Consider the following 22,343-nt stretch of genomic DNA (forward strand, 5'->3'; position numbering starts at 1 on the left):
ACCATATCCCACATATTTTCGATTGGTGACAAGCCTTGTGATCTGGCGGGCAATGGCAAAAGGATGACATCCTGTGACACCAAGAAGGCACGTGTTCGTGCACAAACATGTGGTTGTGCATTGCCTTGTTGAAAAATGAAGTCTGGGGTATGGTGGTGCAGAAAGGGCATGGATACAGGTCGCAGGATGTCATTCACGTAGGTCACACCGGTCACATACCTTTGGACACGTACCACCTGCGTTTTGTGGCTGTACCCAATAGCACTTTACACCATAAGGCGTTCAGTTGGCGCTATATGTCTTGTGCGAATGCAGTCACTGTGATGCCCCTACCCCTGTCTGCAGCGTACCAAAATGCAGCCATAATTTTCGAACAAACAGAACCTGGATTCGTCTGAAAACACTATCTGAGACCATTCCTGTCCCCAGTGACGTTGTTACATACACCATTGCGGTCTAGCATGTTTCTGCACATTCATCAAAGGTAGGCGGAGAAGAGGATGACGCGCACGTAACCCAAGCCGTAATAAATGGCGACGGACTGTCACCCCTGACAGTGTACAGTGTGTTCCACTGTTGTGTCAGAGCCGACGAGGACACAGATCTGTCCTTCAATACCGTTCGGATGAGGTGTCGATATTTTCGGGGGGTGGTCTGGGTGGTGTGGCCTGACCCATCTCGTCGTGTTCTACGGTCTTTCGTGAACCGTTCTGCACACATCCGTTGCACTGCTGAAACTCATTGTCCCACGAGCAGCAATTTCCCGGATAGATGCATCACATTCTCTACAGAAATAATGCTCCCTCTTTCAAACTCACTCGTCCGCAGCTCGTGGTCGTGTGGTAGCGTTCTCGCTTCCCACGCCCGCGTTTCCGGGTTCGATTCCCGGCGGGGTCAGGGATTTTCTCTGCCTCGTGATGACTGGGTGTTGTGTGCTGTCCTTAGGTTAGTTAGGTTTAACTAGTTCTAAGTTCTAGGGGACTGATGACCATAGCTGTTAAGTCCCATAGTGCTCAGAGCCATTTGAACCATTTTTTTTTTTTCAAACTCACTCATTTGAAGGTACGGTTCGCGCATGTGTCTGCGAGGCATCCTGCACGTCTGCTCACGTCACACTGATCCATTACCTTCGATTTATAGGGACAGTGAGAGCCGCAGGGACATTTTACCGGTAGGTGATGTTGCGCCGCGATATCGATGTTGACTTTGAAGCCGCGGGCTGACATAATAAAAATGCTAATCATTTCTGCAGAACACACTAACGCACATGTCCTTTGATGAATTCTTCTCGGGTTATCAGCCCAGTGGTGACGTCGTTTTGTCGCAACGTTTAAGTGAGTTTCGTATCCATCATATTCTTCGCCAGAAGATGATGGGTACGAAACTCATTGAAACGTTGCGAGAAGACGACGCCACCACTCGGCTGATAACCCGAAAAGAATTCGTCAGTGGAATACACCGAGAAAGACTGAAATCACATACACGTGTCCTATGAATATGAAGGTCCTATCTCTCGTCGTTCAAGGTGTCAGGGGAGTGGGTGTTTATATGTCTCTGTGCCAAGTATTATACATCGTGACTAATGAAAACGGAATTCGAAACCGGTATTCCTTCTTACTGCAATAAGTTGCCGTGACTATTAGTCAATTGGTTCGTTCCACATCATAAAGTTAACGAACTAATAAGTCTACCTGATCATTTTGAATGTCAGCGTTTACACTCGAGATGTGAGAATACTTTTCTTTTTCAGATAAGCCTTTGTAGCGGCTGTCAGACTAAATGTAATGTCTTCGATACCTCGGCTATCGTCAGCTATTTTGCTGCGCGAAAAATTATTCAAATGGCTCTGAGCACTATGTGACTTAACTTCTGAGGTCATCAGTCCCCTAGAACTTAGAACTAATCGAAACCTAACTTACCTAAGGACCTCACACACATCCATGCCTGAGGCAGGATTCGAACCTGCGGCCGTAGCCGCCGCGAGGTTCCAAACTGTAGCGCCTAGAACCGCTCGGCCACCCCGGCCGGCTGCTGAGCAAATAACGGAACTTATCAACCTATTGTCTCATTTCCAGACGATGGTTAACGTTAATAGTGTCAGGTGTATCTTTGCAACAAAATAAGACATCTAAGAGTTTGTGGTTCTTCTCACTGATTTTCGAAGCATGCTCAGTGGTCTGTAACACTTGGTTGGTATTTAACAGATAGGGTGACGAACATATAATTTTCATCTTACATATCTATTGATAAGGTAAATGTCTTAACAATATATCTGCGCTTTGTCCAGTAGTTTCAAGAGGCTCACAAAATAAAGCCCTGCCGGACCGGTCATAACGTCTTTACGCTAGTCCCCGGGAGACATAACTCGACTTCCTTTTAGTGGAACTACACAGAAAAATAATTATCAGTAAAGGAAATTCACTTGCATCACTACGTGTAACTATAACTGGAAATAGCGGAGCAAAAATTTGCTTTAACTTTTGTATTTTCTGTCGTTACAAAGTGCGAAAGACGAGCCATCCGGAATCTATGCTACTCTCAAATGCAACATACTTCGCTGAGACAGGAGATTCTTAGTCAGTTGTCGACAGTTTTCTTTCAACTTGGATCAACAGTTGCTAAGAACTTTTGTTTTCTTTTTCTACTATCGTACAAGTCCAGCCTTAGGCCATTTTCAATTATATTGTTGACAAGTCTTTTGTAAAGACAGTACTGTTTCTTCAGTTACATCTATAATTAATTAAAATTAAAGGTAATGATTGAACAGAACACAGAGTACGCTGTTTCTGAGAACTTGCTGCAGGATGGTCCAAATTCTGCGATGGCTAATATTGTGATACTGCTCTCTTGCCATTGTAGTATACAACGCATGTCATTGCCGTTGAGAGACTGGACGGAATAGATGATATTACTGACCGACGTTTCGAGCTTTCGTTTGTATTTTTGTTGGGTGGTTGAGAGCTGAATGAAGCAAGGATGAACGGATAGCCGCAAGCGACGGCATCAGTGAGTGATGGAGAGAGAGAGAGAGAGAGAGAGAGAGAGAGAGAACGTGTACATGGATAGCAGTCTCCCAAGACGAACGGTTGATTTATCTGGTTTGTAATATTTGAGAAATTGTGGAATAAGAGTTGGACAATCGAATTCCACAATTTTACAAGTATTACTGTGCAAATATATCAACCCTTCCTCTTGAGAGTTTGATTTGAAATCTAATTTCACACGCCATTAACCTGGAGGAAAACACATGCTTTCCGCTGTCGGCAGACGTGTTGGCCGCCACATTTTCAGATGTGTTTTTTTTATTTTTCCATTTTTTGCTGTTCCTTAGAGCCGTCCTCCTTTTTTTGTCTTCCCCGCTGCTTATCAAACCTGAGGCAGCGTTTAGACCTCGATGCTGACCGTCCTCGGAAGAACGGAAAGAAAAAACGCCCCTCCGAGCAGTACCGACGGCAGCGAAGCTCGTTCATTATTTTAGATACTATATTTAGAACGATCTAGCGGCGATAACGTTATAAACGTGGCCCTGCGACGTGGCAGGATCGCCTTTCCTTTCCAGCGAGCCCTAGAGCGCCCGCAATGAAGATTCAGGGTCGGTCTTGATCTGAACTCCGCTGCGGGACTGCTCTTAATGCTACTCTTAAAATTCAAACGAGCTGAAAATGGCGAACAGATGAAATGCCATTGCACAATGAGTCTAAAAAAAATTTCTCAAAAAATTTTTATGGTAGGAGATGGTGGTGTGGGGGGGGGGGGGGGGAGGGAATGCTCGAATGGCCGTTTACAAATTTTGGAAACCTCTTTCTTACAAGTATCTCAACAGTTGCAAAGTGCCCTTAGTAAGTCTATTCGAAAGTAGAAGTAAATGACGTAATTGTGACGCCACATCGACAGCCCTTAGCACTAGAAATGTCCAATTGCGACTGCGAGCTCCTGCCAATTAGTTCTCCATTTAAAATTAATTTAGTTTCCTGTTAGATATTTCGAGTGTATAACTCATCAAAGATTTTATGGCCCCATTATTAGCTACGTTCTACTCCACTATAATGCTACGTAATGGGTAGTATAATTCTTTTTTCCCTCTAGTATTACATTTCTGAACACTACTGTCGTATATGAGAGGTGAACAAGTTTAATAAGAGAATAAGCGTACATGTACCAGCCGTCTGCAAAAGTTCCCGGAACAGACGCTGCATATCTTCGGGCCCGTAGATAAATGATAAATGCAGTCTTCTTCAATTAAAAGTTGCCGAAAACTACCACACCGTCTAGGGTGAAAATTGACATATGAATTAGTTATTAGGTTATTTCATCTTTGAAGTCTGCCATTACACGTAACGCTGAGCTCCTAGACGCTTGGTAATTGACTAGTTGAAGTTCTTACTGTAGTATTGCGAACATCTTAATCTATGCAACATTACTTTTGTTTTCTGTGTTGTATTCTTTGTTTTTCGGCCTTTTTTTTCCACAGTTGCACATATACAAGTTGCTTAGGTTACTGGCCACCTTTTGCCACTGTAATTCCGGCCGCTGTGACCGAGCGGTTCTAGGCACTCCAGTCCGGAACCGCGCTGCTGCTACAGTCACAGTTTCGAATCCTGCCTCGGGCATGGCGGTGTGTGATGTCCTTACGTTAGTTAGTTTTAAGTAGTTCCAATTCTAGGGGACTGATGACCTCAGATGTTAAGTCCCATGGTGCTTAGAGTCATTTGAGCAACTGTAATAAAAGTTTATTAAGACCAGACGTGTTTCGCTTTATTCTAAAGCCACTGCAGTAGTCATGTTTTCTTGTTGTTTGCTGCATTCTTCTTCGTCTTCCACGTGCATGTGTTGAGTTTTTGCTCACAGCACTTTCATATTCACATTTCTGTGTTGGGAAATATCACTGTCCTCTCGCCATCCCCGAAAGCACCACCTGTAAGCATTTTACGATTGGAATTCCTGCCCATTCACTGTTTTGGAATCTTGGGAATGGGTGAAATTTTATTCGAAGCTTTTGCGAAATTTTCTCCAGATGGTCCTGGAAGGTTTAATTCAGTTTCAATTAAAGTAGGCTTCCTCCTTTTTAACTTGCCTCAGACAATGCCTGCTTCCAGGGTGCGCAACCTCTTGTGAAGTTTCTTTTGCATTATCACTATGCGTTTGGATGCTGTGCTGCTGTAAATCCGTTCTCGTTAAACTTCTCTGGATTCAGTGGATGTATACCCGTGGTCTTAAATTCAGAAACACCCTGCTCAATGGCAGAAATACTCATGTGGGATTTATTAAATATGCAGGACATATTATAAGGCATGATTTTATTATACATGTTTGCTCTAATAAATTTGTCACATTCATTGTTAATTACTTTCTACAGTGGTCCACAGAAAGATACATCCAAAGATTGAATTTCAAGAGAGATATGGGGAGGTGTGGACACTACCTGGACATGACTCATGGCGACAAAACTGATAAGTATTCAGCGAAATGTGACTGCCATGGTTTTCCAGCAACAAGAGAACAAGAGCATCATGGGTGGGTTTACCGACTTTGTTGAAATGCTCCAAGCACTCTTCATGTAACCTACCATTGTGGAGCAAATATGAAGGGCACCGCCTCTCCGCAGCAGAGATATCATACTCTTCCTGGGACAAATTATCATAGACCGATGCTCAGAAGCAGCAAATCACAGTTACGTTTCTTTCTCTTTCTCAGCTGATTGCACCCCGAATTTGTTTTTGGCCCTCCAAACCTAGGTCTGCCATGTTTCTGAACAGTTGAGATGCCTGTCTCACTCACGTTGCAAACGTTTTAGCTGTAAACTTAAACTTGTTCATTTCAGAAGTTAAATTAGAAAAAAATATATCCACCTCGTCCTTGTTGAACCCTACAATTCTACCAGTACTTGTTGGTGAGGGATTTTTCAAGGTAATGCTGTTTCTTTTACGGAAAGCAGCGGTGCGTAAAATATACACTATATCTCCATGGTGTGTCTCATGGTATATATATTATTTAATAATTGTATCTTGTGTGAGGACCCATTATAGTATTAGGTCCCTAATGATAATGCAAGACACATATTAAAAGTAGCTAAAAGTGTCTGCACGTACGGTACAGATATTAAATAATGTATATACCATGGGATCGGCCATGAGACATAGAGCATATTTTACTCACATCTGTCCCTCCCCATTTTGTTACGTAGGAATATTATTTGGATATAATAACAGATGTGTACATATATTCTGATAGTTAAATTTACTGTTAGATTTTTCATACTGGTGCTGTTGGATAATATAAGGTGTACTGGGCATATGCCAGGTTCAGATTACTGATAAATAAGTTTAATAAAATTGGTTAGTGATGGACAGTAGGGTCACACAGTTAAATTCACTGTTAGATTTTCAATATTGATGCTGTTGGATAATATAAGGTATGTTGGTCATATACCAGGTTCAGATTGCTGGTAAATCAGTTTAATAAAATTGGTTAATGACAGACTGCAGGGTCACACACGTTGTAATAATATAAATAATTACAATTTCTAAATGACGTCATTAGAAGTGATTTTAGACTTGGTATCTCTGTCGGTTACACTATATTTATGCCGGAATTATGATATGGACTGGACATCGGAATTGTTTTAGTTGTTATTTGGTTTTTATGCTCTCTGTTGTTAGTGGTATTGCATTTTATAATATTTTAACATTACACGTCTATGTACATTTTTTGTGATGTTGCATGGTTTGTTATGTGACATTTTAATATCACAGATTTTTTTCAATAATGTCATGTGATTATTACATTATATAATACTCTATGCAGTTCCTCATTTGGTTACACTATTTGTATCCTCTAACCTCTGATATGAATCTGACATTCAAGTTGTTTTGCTGCCGTCAAATCCAAACATATTTTTATGCACTGATTTTATTTTAATGTTATTTTTCGTGATATTTGCCGCTTCGCTACCTTGTGAAATACTGAAATATTGCAACTCCAAAGTTCTTCCAGTCTGCACATAACGACTCCATTGCTAACATAAAACAGTTATAGATAGGTAATTACGCTATTTAAGTAGTGCATACATATTTTTAACTTACCAAAGCTAGCGAACGAATCAAAATCGCTTTTCCTCTTCTTTCTTGTTACAAACTTATCCATAATTAGAAACTATCACAACAGTATACAGCACATAAACAATAAACGGTAGCACTTAACATTAAATTCAAATGCAAGTAAGAAGTGAACTGATTAAAAAAAAACAACAACTGAGCTCAAGTAATACCAACAATTGGTCTTGGGTGAAATAGGGATGGTCGATAGCCGATAGTGATATGAATGTATAGTTAGTTTAAACCTATCGTCATATGAAGAACAAATCTATCATGGTGCTTGAAAGGCCTGCAGGCTAAGGTCCTTGAAATAAATCCTCACCCTCCACCCCACCCCGCTCGGTATTCCTGCTTTCTTCCGCCGGCCTTACAAACACACGAAATTCTCGACAGTATTGTTGGTAAACATGTTCCTTCGAATAGCGAAACGAGATGGAACTGTAACGCCATAATAATGGCCGCCATTCACAGAAAACGTCCGGTACTGCTCGAGGTTTTAAATGGAATAAGTGAGAATCCAGACTATAGTTGAACGACTACAAGAGAAGCCTGTGGTTTCAAAACTAGCCTCCTACGCTTTCACTGTGTTTTCCTTCTCCCTGTTTTTCACAGAATGTTTTTAAAGACTTGACTGCTTTTCAACATTCTTTAGGAAAAACCAGTGATACACAGGTTTGTAACAATGCTGTCTCATATTGTTAGCTTACATGATAAACTTAATAAATGAAGATAAACTGATGAACTTTTTAAATTCTACAAAAAACTAACTAATTCGCAAGCTGCAGTTTCCGTGAACAGAGATTAAGTGATCGATTAATACACTGGCAACCCACTGATGTCAAAATACAAACAGGAATACTTCGAGATGTTGGATAATATTGTAACATAACTGGAAACAAGATTTTCATGTTGCGATATAGTGCTCTTCCTTAAATTAGGCGATACTACTTAGTTCGCCAATTATAGCTATGATTTCCCTGTAGACGGTACAAATGTATGGTGGGTCCTTCAATCGCTCACAGTTGCGTGTAGAACTGAAGACTGTATTTTCTTCTCTGCATAAAGAAACATACTCTGTCAGTTTGGGAGACGTTATTAAAAGAATGATTGATAATGAAGCGGACCAAATTCTTCCAGAAGCTTTCAAACTATTTTGTCTAATTGGTAGCTTTCCTCGAACACGTTTTTCTAGTCTTAAACGAATGAAAACATATTTGAGGAACAGTATGCCCCGGATCGCTTATCACCTCTTGCTTGTACATCAACTGAAGAACCAGTATTGCCCCAATACTTTAAATCCGAGACTCATGGTATGACGACGTCATGGAAAGATTCGCAAAGAGGAAGGATCACAGAGTTTACTTGTTAACAAGTAACAATGGTCAAACGCCCACTCTACAGTTCGTGTCTAAATAAAAGTGATTGTCATTATGATTATTATTAGCAGTAGTAGTAGTAATATGAGAGATAATTAGGAATGTTAGGTATACATACTGGGTGATCAAAAAGTCAGTATAAATCTGAAAACTTAATAAACCATGGAATAATGTAGATAGAGAGGTAAAAATTGACACACATGCTTGGAATGACATGGGGTTTTATTAGAACAAAAAAAAAACAAATTTCACCAAATGTCCGACAGATGGCGCTGGACAGCAAAACGTCAGTGACTGCGCATGACAATCGTGTATAAAAGGAGCTGTAATGAGAGAGAGAATCAGATGCGCCAGCAGTCGCAACATACTGACGTTACCTGAAAAGGCGCTTTTAGTGAAGCTGTATTATCAGAATGGGGAATGTGCTAGTTCAGCGTTACGATCCTATCGCCATAGACAAGGGATTCGAACGGGTAAAGGTCCGTTGAAAAATGCAGCTGTGGCGAGAATGATTTCGAAGTTAGAAGCTACGGGTTGTTTAGACGATAGACCCCGTAGTGGCCGACCGAGCACAAGGCGTAATGCTGCTGAGACAGTTCAGGAATAAATGGAGACTGTAGCGGGTTCGTCTATACGCGGAGAAGTCAGCGCTCGTGCAGTCGCACGTCGCACCGACATTCCATACACTACTGTTTGGTTGGCACTGAGGCGTACCCCCCGATGCTATCCGTACAAAATCCATCGGCATCGTGATCTGTTACCTGGTGATTTAGTGAAGCGGAGGGCATTTGCGGTGTGGGCGTTTCAAAAGATGGCGGAAGATGACGATTGGTTGAGTAACGTGTTGTAGACCGACGAAGCTCATTTCACGCTCCGAGTGTCTGTCAACGCCCACAACTGCAGAACTTGGGCTACCGAAAATCCTAGAACTGCCGTGGAAACTCCAATGCACGACGAGCAAGTCACGGTATGTGTTGGATTTACTACATCTACCGTTATCGGGCCTTTTTTCCTCGAGGAAATGCGTGATTCTGGTTTTGTAACTGCTACCGTGACGGGTGAGAGATACGCCGATATGTTATAGAATCGCATCATCCGCAGACTGGCTGATAAACACCTGCTGGAACGTACGATATTTATGCAGGATAGCGCTCCACCCCATATTGCTACACGCGTGAAAGATCTTTTGCGCGCGTCGTTTGGTGATGATCGTGTGCTCAGCCGCCACTTTCGTCATGCTTGGCCTCCCAGGTCCCCAAACCTCAGTCCGTGCGATTATTGGCTTTGGGGTTACCAGAAGTTGCAAGTGTATCGTGATCGACCGACATCTCTAGGGATGCTGAAAGACAACAGCCGACGCCAATGCCTCACCATAGCTCCGGACATGCTTTACAGTGCTGTTCACAACATTATTCCTCGACTACAGCTGTTGTTGAGAAATGATGGTGGACACATTGAACATTTCCTGTAAAGAACATCATCTTTGCTTTGTCTTACTTTGTTATACTAATTCGTGCTATTCTGATCAGATGAGGCGCCATCTGTCGGACATTTTTTGAACTATTGTATTTTTTTGGTTCTAATAAAACCCCATGTCATTCCAAGCATGTGTGTCAATTTGTACCGCTCTATCTACATTATACCCTGATTTATTCAGTTTTCAAATTTGTACTGACTTTTTGATCAGCCGGTACATTAAAAGCGAAGGAAAGAGGATGTTTCCTGACCTCACCAGAATTTAGGACCATGATTCGCCACTGATTAAACACCTAACAACAAACACCCACGACAACCATAGCAATTAGTTCCACGGTGAGCCAGGGGGGTTCAATGCGGTCAAGCGTACTCATAATGCCACCTTTTACAACGTGACTTCATTTGCACACCGTAGTGCACCATAGTTGATTCCTCATCGTGAAAGACGACAACAGTCTCTTGCCCAGCTTTTAAAAAATGCACTTCCAGTTACAACTTGCTGAGAGATTACGAGAATTTTAATGACCGAACTGGTCTAGAATTAACCGCATTTTTCCTATCAATACGAACACAAGCTCTATGAAAGCCTATGTAAGGTAAAAAATGTTGCAAGACTAACTCGGTGAGTGTTGAGAGTTTGTGAGCATTCTGTATTACAATAACCTCGCACAAGTCTATAATCAATACAGTAGAATGAGATTTTCACTCTGCAGCGGAGTGTGCGCTGATAGGAAACTTCCTGGCAGATTAAAACTGTGTTCGGGACCGAGACTCGAACTCGGGACCTTTGCCTTTCGCGGGTAAGTGCTCTACCAACTTTGGAAAGGTAGGAGACGATGTACTGGCCGAAGTAAGGCTGTGAGGACGGGGCGTGAGTCGTGCTTGGGTAGATCAGTTGATGGAGCACCTACCCGCGAAAGGCAAAGGTCCCGGGTAAAGCACTTGCCCGCGAAAGGCAAAGGTCCCGAGTTCGAGTCTCGTTCCGGCACACAGTTTTAATCTGCCAGGAAGTACCACATAAAATGTTCGTCAAGGCCAGCAGACATGTCACAGCAGAATATAGCAACCGAACTGAAGCACGACTTTCATTAGAATGTTTGACTTTGGACGATTATACTCACCATATGCAACAGTTCGTATTGTTTTGTGCGGTATTTCTATTTACATGTGGAAAATTGCGAAGGCGCACCTTGAGCACCATTGCTGTGTGATACCACTTTCCGTCATGCTTTGGTCTGATACTGTACAGTAAACACGAAATAACTGTCTCTCCGTATTATGTAATACTATTCACATTGCTGAGATTCTTCTGTCAGCTCACTTTAACTCAGTGTTTATTCTCAGCTTCTACAGTTGTAACCGTAGCTGGTTGTGTGCTAGATGTTGCCTAAAGCCTAAGAAAAGGAGATCAGACTTCCTCAGGTGTCACCTCGCTGAGTCTCGGAATGTTAACTCTGCCATCTGCCTTACTGACTCTATGATGAACAGTATGCAGTCATTCAAAAGGGGCTGCAGCAATAATTCCTTAAACAGTAGATAGCAGTTCTGACACTGCATAAACGTGGACACTATTCCGCTGGTTTCATTTCCACTATGCTTGCAAAACAGCCGAAAAATGTTTGCGATAAACGTAATCTTTTCAAATTCAAATGGAATAGTGCAGTTAAACGGTAGCTCTATGTACAGTTGCAACTCAGGTGCTAAATGACCCAACGATTTTGTCGGATTTTCGGCCTTCTCGTTATATATTTCCGCGGAATGCTGCAAAAAGCGCACATTTAATAAAATAAATGTTCGTTTAGTGTGATTACTTCGGTTAATCGTCGCATAGAACCAAATATATTTAATGAAGACCTATAATTCTAGATGGGCGATATTTTAAGTACCTATTAAAGTAAAACTACCTATTAAGCAAATACGGGCTGAACAGTATTGCCGCGCGGAGTGACCGCACTGTTTGAGGCGCTAATGTCACGGATTGCGCGGCCCCTCCCGCCGGAGGTTCGAGTCCTCCCTCGGGCATGGGTGTGTGCGTTCCTCTTAACATGAGTTAGTTTAAGTAGAGTGTAAGTTTAGGGACCGATGACCTCAGCAGTTTGATCCCTTAGGAATTCCCACACATATTTTTTGAACCGTATTAAATTTTTAATAGGATAGGTTTCCTCAAGAGAGAAGAAAGTAGTTATCTTCCATCTCGTTTGTGGTTAGCAAATTACTATTTCTTTACTATGTTTTTCCCTTTACTGTCAAAATTTTCGTATTTTTAAAGAAATCCTTAAAATTAGTACCTTATCAGCCTGTTACGTACAGGTAGCTCCGGCTGTTATTCCCCTACCGTGAACATATGTCGTTCCATGAGAGACGCTAGAGCTGGCTGACTCTCGCGCATTTGGCGATACGTTCTATCTCATTAAAAGATCCATGGGGGCAGGTGTAACTCACTCATGAAACCAATAGTTAACAGGGGAAACTGCCGTTAATACGTTTAGTTCTAAAATCTTATTCAAGCCTCTTGCGCGCAATCAGGATTCGGATCAAAATTTGTTCTCTCTTCCTCCCGCCCCAAATATAACTTGCTGTTATCCTCACTTTTAACAGGCCATAAGTTCCTACGATTTTAACGATTATAAAAATAAAATATGTAAGTCGGTTTAATGTATTAATAACAATTTGTTTAGGCCAGTGCTTAGTACATCACTGCAACATAAGTTGCAATTGATAGTATTGAATAGTTCGAAAAGCATTCGTCCGAAAATTTCACAAGTACATGTGTCATGCAGTTTACTTAAGAAGTGTTACAGCAAAAAATTCTTAAAGGTCCGCAGTCTAAAGCTAGGCGGGCCTGTAATGACAGGAACACGCTTCCTTCCAATCGTTTCCGACTACGTTCGGGAAATCAGTCTGTCTTCGTGCAGAATGTTCTTCTTTCTTTGTGAATCCTGTTGGTAGCAGGTGTGTGCATGTGCGTCTTTTCCCGGTTGGAAGCCCATCCACGTGATCAGCCTTTCACGCCACCAACATAAATCACAGCTTGTAATTTCTAGAATTCGTCGCTGTCTTCAAGAATTTTAGTTTTCATTCTCTTGTATTCTCCTGAAACTAGCACAGAAATTTGTAAAAATACAAACAAATATATTTGCAAAAATATAATTTTTGTTACTAAACGCATTTTTTTTGGGGGAGAGGGGAGGAGGGGGGGGGGGGATGAATACTCAGCTGCATGACAATGCGATACACTACAGGAAAGTGGGAAATAGAAATTTTATCAGACAGTGGAAACTCATTTATCCGGCTCTCATTAATCTTAATCTCCGGTTCATATGGGTTGTTTTTTAAAGTACAGTCACTGTACAGTATTTGATACTCCGGAAGCAATAGCAGCAACAGTGAGGCCGTTAAATTGAGCCAACAGGCATACTGAATGGCAGTTCACTAGTTAACATTGAGTCTTACAGTACTGCATTTCCACCGTTTGTTGCAAGTTTCAAATGAGAAAGAGAAAGAAATTACGTATATGCACTGTGTGGGATGAGTAAATGAGAATTACTGAAAACAATTTTGCCAGTTTTGGTATCGCAGCTACCACAGTGTCAGTTTCGAAGAATAATCGGAAGGAAATTGAAGACTTGTTTCAAATTGACGAATTCTGATGAAATCATCGCCGTTTGCTCATCTGCAGACAATGGCCATAGCGCTGACGGATTATCTGAACGAGATGACACTCGCTATAAATACATTATGATACATACAGAGGCATCTGGACAAAATATTTTTCCATTTGGAACACCAGGCGGAAACTGCAAGCGCCAACCTAATGCTAGGGTGATCGACTGGTTGATTGATTTTGGGGTATGGGACCAAAGAGCGATGTCGTCCGTCCCATCGGATTAGGGAAGGAAGTCGGCTGTGCCCTGTCAAAGGAACCATCCCGGCATTTGGCTCAAGCGGTTTAGGTAAATGACGGGAAACCTAAATCAGGATTACCGGGCGGGAATTTGAACCGTCGTCCTCCCGAACGCGAGTCCAGTGTGCTAACCACTGCGCCACCTCGCTCGGTCTAGTGTGATCGTCTCGTACATACATGACATATCATTCTGGTTCAAAAGAACATGCTCATAACTTCAGCGTTTACAACTCACCGTGTTTTCCAATAGCTCATCAAAATTGACGATAAAATAATGTATAATTTTTGTGTCACGTGGAAATAAATTGAGCACGATGACATGTCATTCCATAAATCCGAGCGCTCAATCTGTTGCTAACCGATGAAGTGTTTCAGAGGCCACGGATGTACATGTTTGTTCTGGAAAGGCTTTTATGGCAAGAGTGCAGATAATTTAAATAAGCAGCATGCGGCGGAAGCAGTTGTTTCTAAAATCTTTAATCGAGCGACTGGCGAAAGAGAGAATACTGTGGAAGTCGAAATCTTTGAGGATGAAGGGCAGGAGCATGGCATGTTGCGAGTGTACGAGTTTAACACTCGTATAGCAGTGAAGACGGATTAGGATTAGAAAATAAGTGAGAAGTTGACGGAATTGTAATAGGAAGTGAGGTGAAAGATGAAATGAAATGTCGTGTGACGAGGGCTTCCCGTCGGGTAGACCGTTCGCCTCGTGCAAGTCTTTCTATTTGGCAGCTTTCGGCGACTTGCGCGTCGATGGGGATTAAATGATGATAATTAGGACAACACAACACCCAGTCCCTGAGTGCAGAAAATCTCCGACCCAGCCGGGAATCGAACCCGGGCCCTTTAGATTGACAGTCTGTCGCGCTGACCACTTTTTTTTTTTTTTTTTTTTTTTTTTTTTGCCGGACCTAGATTCGAACTCAAGTCCTTTGCCTTTCGTGGGCAAGTGCGCTACCGACTTTTTTTTTCCTAAATAAAAAAAAATGTCTAGTGACTAGGGCATCCCGTTGGGTATACCGTTCGCCGGGTGCAAGTTTTTCGATCTGACGCCACTTCGGCGACTTGCGCGTCGATGGGGATGAGATGATGATGATTAGGACAACACAACACCCAGTCCCTGAGCGGAAAAAATATCCGACCCAGCCGGGAATCGAACCGGGGCCCTTAGGATTGACATTCTGCCGCGCTGATCACTTTTTTATTTTTTTTATTATTTATTTTTTTTATATTTTTTTTGCAATAACAAACATAAACTGCTTCTAGCATTTTTTTTAATATAGAAGACGATGACTTCATAACATAAATTTTTCCTGGGAAACGTAAATAAGTGGACTTTCCACCTTTTTTTTTACATAACTGTGAAAAAAAAATCCTGCTTCCGTCAGGACAAAACAACAACGGTCTACGTTCCTCTTTCAGGCGCGTACCTCGCTAATCCCGTCATACCTCGCGTTGGTGTCGGATACGTCTTCATGTGTGTTTGTGGATCCTCTCCACTGTCCTGGTCCTTTCTTGTTCTAATACTTATAGGTAATAATTACATTCTCCTACCCGGGACACCCCAACTGGGTGGGGGATCAAGCAAGGCACTCCCTAAAAAATTTGCGTAATATGTTCTATATCTCGGATGTCTCATAAGCTGTGAGTGATGTTCCTGTAATAAGGCCCAGAAGTCAAGCACATTCTTACTGCCGTCTCGGAAAAGATAACGCACAGTCAAACCTCGAATCCAAGTCACTGCGTTTGTCTTTGTTCGGGGATAATATGTCCTATCTGGGAGAAGTATGTGCGTGGTTCTACTGTTTGCGGCCCCACCCGAAGGAGGAAGGCGATCATTTTTTTAACCTAACACCATACGTCCGCCGAAGGACCGCATATCAGGCGATGCTCCTCTGTGTCTATAACATTGCACTGCGGACACAGTGGCTCGTCCGCCATATGAATTGTATGCAACCTGGAACGAGTCACGTATTTCCCATTTACCACCTGATACCACAGTGCGCGCGTTCCCGTATCAAGGTGTGGATGGTGCACTGTACGCCATACCACTGACCACGTAACTGTTGGTTGGCGGCGCTCCACGGCATTGTTCGGCCGTCGTCGAGTTAAGATGTGATATATATCACGTGCCGTTGCCGTCCTGGTAGTCGGTAGTTCCATATGTACATAACTGTGTTCCACAAAAAAGGTTCGCATATGGGTAAGCGATGGTGAGATGTGAGCCACCGCTACTGGAGCCGAACGCGAAGGTGGGGCGAGTTCGTCTATCAAGGTGCCCGTCAGACATGTCTGGTGTCGTGTCCACATCTTTATCATTGTGGTTACATAAATAGCCACTGCTCGGTCGCGTACGTGGACTAGTCCAAGACCTCCACGACTACGAGGAAGGGTGAGGGTTTCGTATCCTACCTTAAAAAGCAGACCCGTGCTCACAAAATATCCTAGTGCCGCCAGGATTCGGCGGGCCAGCACCACCGGCATAGGAAGAACTTGTGCCAGGTGGGGGATGAGAGAGGCTAGATAAGTGTTGGCAAAGGTGACCCGTTGTATCATATCCAGTGCCCTTAACCTGTGACTTCGGACACTCGCACGAATTGTTTGCAGAAGATGTCTGTAACTCAGTGCCGCCGTGCGTCGAACGTCTGTAGTGAAGATAATTCCTAGGCATTTCATCTTGTTGATCGGCTGTAATGGTGCTACACTTCCTGTCGGGAGTCCTCTCCCGATGTTCATCGCTCCCGACTTTGCCATGTTCAGGTGACTTCCCGTAGCCATACAATACAAATTAATCCAATGCAAGGAGGCTCTTGCCTCGTCTCCTGACCGTGCTAAAAACACTAGGTCATCTGCGTATGTTCGGCATATAAACTTGTTGTGCCTTATCGTCATTCCTTGGAGTCGATTCCGGAGCCCGCAGAGCAGGGGCTCGACAGCGATGGCATACAATATCGTTGACAGTGGGCACCCTTGTCTGACCGATCGTGAGATGGTGATGGGCCCCACCAAGCGTCCATTGATGAGCACTTTGGATGCGGCTCCGTGGAGTAGTCTCATAACGACGGTGACAAAACTTTCCGGAAACTTCATTTTTGTCATAACGTCCGTGAGATAAGCATGACTCAGCCTGTCAAATGCGCGATCGAAATCTATCGATACCAATACACCCCGGAGACGACATGTTGATGCCAGTGCGATAACATCGCGGTAGTCACTGAGTGCCGTTTGTATATTGCTGTCTCCTCCTAGCTGGGTTTGGTCGAGTGAAATCACTTGGCGTATTACGCGTTTAAAACGTGCTGCAAGTATCCTGGCGTAGATCTTGTAGTCGCAATTAAGAAGGGTCAGTGGCCGGTAGGCCTGTATCCCTGTGCCGCCAGATGGTTTGTGGATGGGGATGATCATTCCTTCCACGAAGGCGGGTGGAAGAGGCACGTTGGGAGACATCAATTCGCAGTACATGGCAGTCCATCGTGGAATCATGAGATCTTTAAATGTACGATAGAACTCTAACGGAAACCCGTCGGGCCCCGGGGATTTGTGCGACGCTCCCTTATCAATCGCTTCCATTACGTCGTCAACTATGATTTCACCTGTTAACTCCAGGTTGGCCGGCTCGTCGAGACACGCGGAGAGCGTTCGTCGGACCTCCTGAAAGGCTGGCTGATCGTGTTCCGCTTCTTCATAGAGATGACCGTAGTGTTCCACGAAAGCGTTGGCAATATCTTTTTGCGTTGTCATGCGGCGACCATCTGGCAGTACGACCGTCTGTATTAAGGTTCTGCGGCTACGTTGTTTTTCTCTGATAACGTGATACATCGACGGTGATTCTCCACGGACTCGTTCAAAGGCTCTTGCACGGATTGCGACTCCCTCCAGACGGCGGCGCGTTATGGAAATTATTTGGGCCTGTGCTCGTTTTATACCGGCTCGACGCTCCTGTGAAGGTGCTTGTACAGAAAGTTCGCGGAGCATCGTGAAATAAAATTCCGTCGTGTGTCGCCTCCACATCATCTGCTCTCTTCCGTATGCAATTAACGCTCGGCGCAATGCAGGCTTAACGCATTCCAGCCACCACTGCAACGTCGTCGGATATGTCGGGAGGCGTCGTTCACACACGTACCAAGCATCTTCGAATATGCGTCTGCACTCAGGTTCCCTGAGGTGTGCTGTATTCAGTTTCCAAACACTGCGACTCCTCCAAACTTGTTGACGACTCAGGGATACCGTGCAAATATATGCTATGTGATCTGAAAAGGCGTCAGGCCACAATTCCGCATCGAGGATCGCAGGTTCGAGACGACGTGTTACGTAAATGCGATCGAGCCGACTTGCAGAGTGACTCGTGACGTAGGTGTATCCACGTCTGTCGCCATGTATCTTCTCCCATGTATCAATGAGATTCATGTCCTGTATGAGTTGTCGCAGCTCCGGGCATGAAGTATAACGTGGGTGTTGATCCTTTAGTGCGAGCACGCAGTTGAAGTCGCCTCCAAATAAGACATTTTCATATCGACCTAAGAATAGTGTTGCAATCTCCTCTGCGTAAAATCGGGATCGGTCGCGCTGTCTGTCGGACCCCGACGGTGCGTAAATGTTAACGACCCGTACTCCCAGCACTGTGAGAGCCAGTCCCCGCGCTGACGGCAGGTACACCACGTCCTCGGCTACTATGCCACTACGTAGAAGTATCGCTGTTCCGCTGCCGCCGTCGGTAGTAGGTGTAATGTACGTATCGTACTCATAGAGGTCGGGGAAGCTCTCAACACATACTTCCTGCAGCAGAACGATGTCGACGTCTGACGCATGCAACATGTCTCGTAATAACTGCAATTTTACAGGCGTTCTGATCGTATTAATATTAATAGAGGCTGTTCGATATGCCTGCCGCTGTTCCTCAGTGCGTAAAGCGCACATGAACGCTTATGTTAATTTGTGTGCTGCTGCCCGGTGACCTGCTGTCTGTGCGTCAATCTGCATCTTCTGCGCGGTTAACATCCGGTGGACGCAGCACTCTCCATTGCGGGTGCGTCGTCAGTGTGTGGGTCAGCATCGGATTCGTCGGCCCAGTTACTGTGCTGGAGGTCCAGCTCCCGTCGCGTCTCTCCGGCCGGGCTGACCGAAGGCGGTGGCGTTGCTGCGGTGGGTGGAGGGTCTCCTTTCCGTCCGGTGTGTCTGTATTCAACCCCTGTCTAGCGTCATTCGCGTCGTACTGCTGTGTGGGGGGTAGAACCTCCCGTTGCGCCTCCGGATGCTCTGTATCGACGTTACACCCAAGATCGTCTGACATGGACTGCAGTAAGCAGGTATCCGACGGCGCTAGCCGTCGTTTCTTGTGGCGCTTCGGCGACCGTTGTTTGCGCGTTTGCGCCTCCGTATCCGAGTGCGGAAGTGACTCCCGGTGCTCAGGGACGAAAGCAGCTGTCGGCACAACCGCAGGATCAATTTCCATATCTCCTACCGATCCTTTCCGCTCGGTTAAGGGCGTCGTCGGCGCCGGAGCGGCAGAAGTGTGCGTCGTTTCGTCACTGGAGGCGGTCTCTGCTGCAGTCGGTTGCCGTAAACTGTCAGGATTCTGTACCTGGTCATTCTTCGGGATGGGATCTGTTCGGAATGCGTCCGCATACATTAGTGGCAGCGGCGTCAACGTGGACGTAGGTACAGGTTCGCCATTTGGAACTTGCACTATCCTCCGCTGCATACATTCGGAACGCACGTGGCCCTCTTTCCCGCATCCTGAGCATGTTTTGGGTTGTCCATCGTAGATGACTATAGCTCTGCATCCGCCGATGAACAAGTACGAGGGTACATGTTGTGTCAGTTCTATTCTGATTTGACGCACCCCATTGAGAACGGGGTAAGTCGTGAAGTTGGACCATTTTTCCTGAACGTGGCTGAGCACTCTTCCATACGGGCGTAAGGCGTCAATGACCAAGTCAGACGGAACCTCGAAGGGAAGTTCGAAAATGCGTATGTTTCGTAAGCCCAGTCCTGCATGATCAATAGTTACTTCTCCAACATGTCCATCAGAGTGACGAAATTTGAGTCCATGTTTAGTATCTCGGATGATTCTGTCACATACTGCATCGTTAATCAGCTTGACGTAAACGACACTGCTCACTATGGAGAGGTGGATTCCGATAAGTTCGTTGTAGTCAAGTTTAACTTCGTCTCGTAGGAACCTTTCTATTTCGTAGGCTTTCGGTCTCGCATATACATTCGAAAAACTAATCTTGAGAGTCGACTTTCGGTATGCATGTGCCATTCTGTATCGAGTCGTCTAAACGCGCGAGTACTCCGAAGAGGTAAACAACTGCGCGAGCGCGAACTACTCCGGCAGGGACGTAAACAGACGTCCGTGCCGTAGCACCGCCGAAGGCAGACTGACCACTCAGCTACCGGGGCGGACAGGTGAAAGATGTAACTGAGGAACAGAAAATAATGTATATTCATGTGAGGAAGGAGGAGGGGGAGTCAATGGAGGAAGATGAAAAGCATCATGAATCTGCAGTGAAGTGCTGGTCGGTCAACTTCGACAAGTTTTGAAAACTGCCGAGGAGGTGATACAGACACTTATGACAAAGAAAATGTAGTTTGTGTTCCAAATTTCCGGATTTTCGATAATACGCCCCTTTTAGTTCGGTTACGTGAGGTTCCACTGTACTTACACAAATGTCCATTAAAACGGCTACATCACGAACATGAGGTACTACAGACGGGAAATTTAACCGACAGGACGAAGGTGCTGTGATATGCAAATGATTAGCTTTTCACAGCATTCACACAAGGTTGGCGCCGGTGGCGACACCTACAACGTGCTGACATGAGGAAAGCTTCCAACCGATTTCTCATACACAAACAGCAGTTGACCAGCGTTGCCTGGTGAAGCGTTGTTGTGATGCCTCGTGTAAGGAGGAGAAATGCGTACCATCACGTTTCCGACTTCGATAAAGGTCGGATTGTAGACTATCGCGACACTGCTGCTCGCGTTGGTCGAGATCCAATGACTGTTAGCACAATATGGAATCGGTGGGTCCAGGAGGGTAATACGGAACGCTGTACTGGATCCCAACGACCTCGTATCACAAGCAGTCGAGATGACAGGCATCTTATCCGCATGGCTGTAAGGAATCGGTTGGAAACTTTCCTCGTGTCAGCACGTAGTAGGTGTCGCCACGTCTCAATCCCTGAGTCAACAGATGGGGACGTTTGCAAGACAACAACCATCTGCACGAACAGTTCGACGACGTTTGCAACAGCATGGACTGTCAGATCGGAGACCATGGCTGCGGTTGCCCGTGACGCTGCATCACAGACAGGAGCGCCCGCGATGGTGTACTCAACGACGAACCTGGTTGCACGAATGGCAAAACGTCATTTCTTTCGGACGAACTAAGTTCTGTTTACAGCATCATGATGATCGCATCCGTGTTTGGCAACATCGCGGTGAACGCACATTGGAAGCGTGTATTCGTCATCGCCACCCTGGCGTATCACCTGGCGTGAGGTTACGGGGTGCCATTGGTTACACGTCTCGGTAACCTCTTCTTCGCATTGACGGCACTTTGAACAGTGGACTTTACATTTCAGATGTGTTACGACCCGTCGCTCTACCCTCAATTCGATCCCTGCGAGATCCTACATTTCACCAGGATAATGCACGACCTCATGTTGCAGGTACTGTGCGGGCCTTTCTGGATACATTCGACCGAGCGAGGTGGCGCAGTGGTTAGCACACTGGACTCGCATTCGGGAGGACGACGGTTCAATCCCGCGTCCAGCCATCCTGATTTATGTTTTCCATGATTTCCCAAAATCGCTCCAGTTAAATGCCGGGATGGTTCATTTGAAAGGGCACGGCCGAGTTCCTTCCGTATCCTTACCTAATCCGATGTGACCGATGACCTCGCTGTCTGGTGTCCTATCCCAAACAGTCCAGTCTGGATACAGAAAATGTTCGACTGTTGCCCTGGCCAGCACATTCTCCAGATCTCTCACCAAGTGAAAACGTCTGGTCAACTGGCTCGTCACAATACGCCGATCACTACTCTTGATGAACTGTGGTATGGTGTTGAAGCTGCGTGGGCAGCTGTATCTGTACACGCCATCAAAGCTCTGTTTGGCTCATTGCCCAGGCGTATCGAGCCCGTTATTACGGCCAGAGGTGGTTGTTCTGGGTACCGATTTCTCGGGATCTATGCACCCAAATTGCGTGAAAATGTAATCACATGTCAGTTCTAGTATAATATATTTGTCCAATGAATACCTGTTTATCATCTGCATTTGTTCTTGGTGTAGCAATTTTAATGGCCAGTAGTATAGAAAATACTGCAAACTGTCTAGCTGACTGGGTGTTGTGTGATGTCCTTAGGTTAGTAAGGTTTAAGTAGTTCTAAGTTCCAGGGGACTAATGACCACGGATGGTCCCATAGTGCTCAGAGCCATTTGAACTGTGTAGCTGCTTTCAGTGTACTCGACGACCTACGTGGTATG

General features: G+C 44.7%; 1 protein-coding gene across 1 annotated transcript in view; it reads left to right on the forward strand.

The window, feature by feature from the left end:
• The window catches only part of LOC126297868 (growth/differentiation factor 8-like), a 381,533-nt gene that overhangs the window by 341,951 nt on the left and 17,239 nt on the right, over positions 1-22,343 (forward strand). The window lies entirely within an intron of this gene.

This window comes from Schistocerca gregaria, chromosome X (assembly GCF_023897955.1).
Source record: "Schistocerca gregaria isolate iqSchGreg1 chromosome X, iqSchGreg1.2, whole genome shotgun sequence".
Lineage (NCBI taxonomy): Eukaryota > Metazoa > Arthropoda > Insecta > Orthoptera > Acrididae > Schistocerca > Schistocerca gregaria.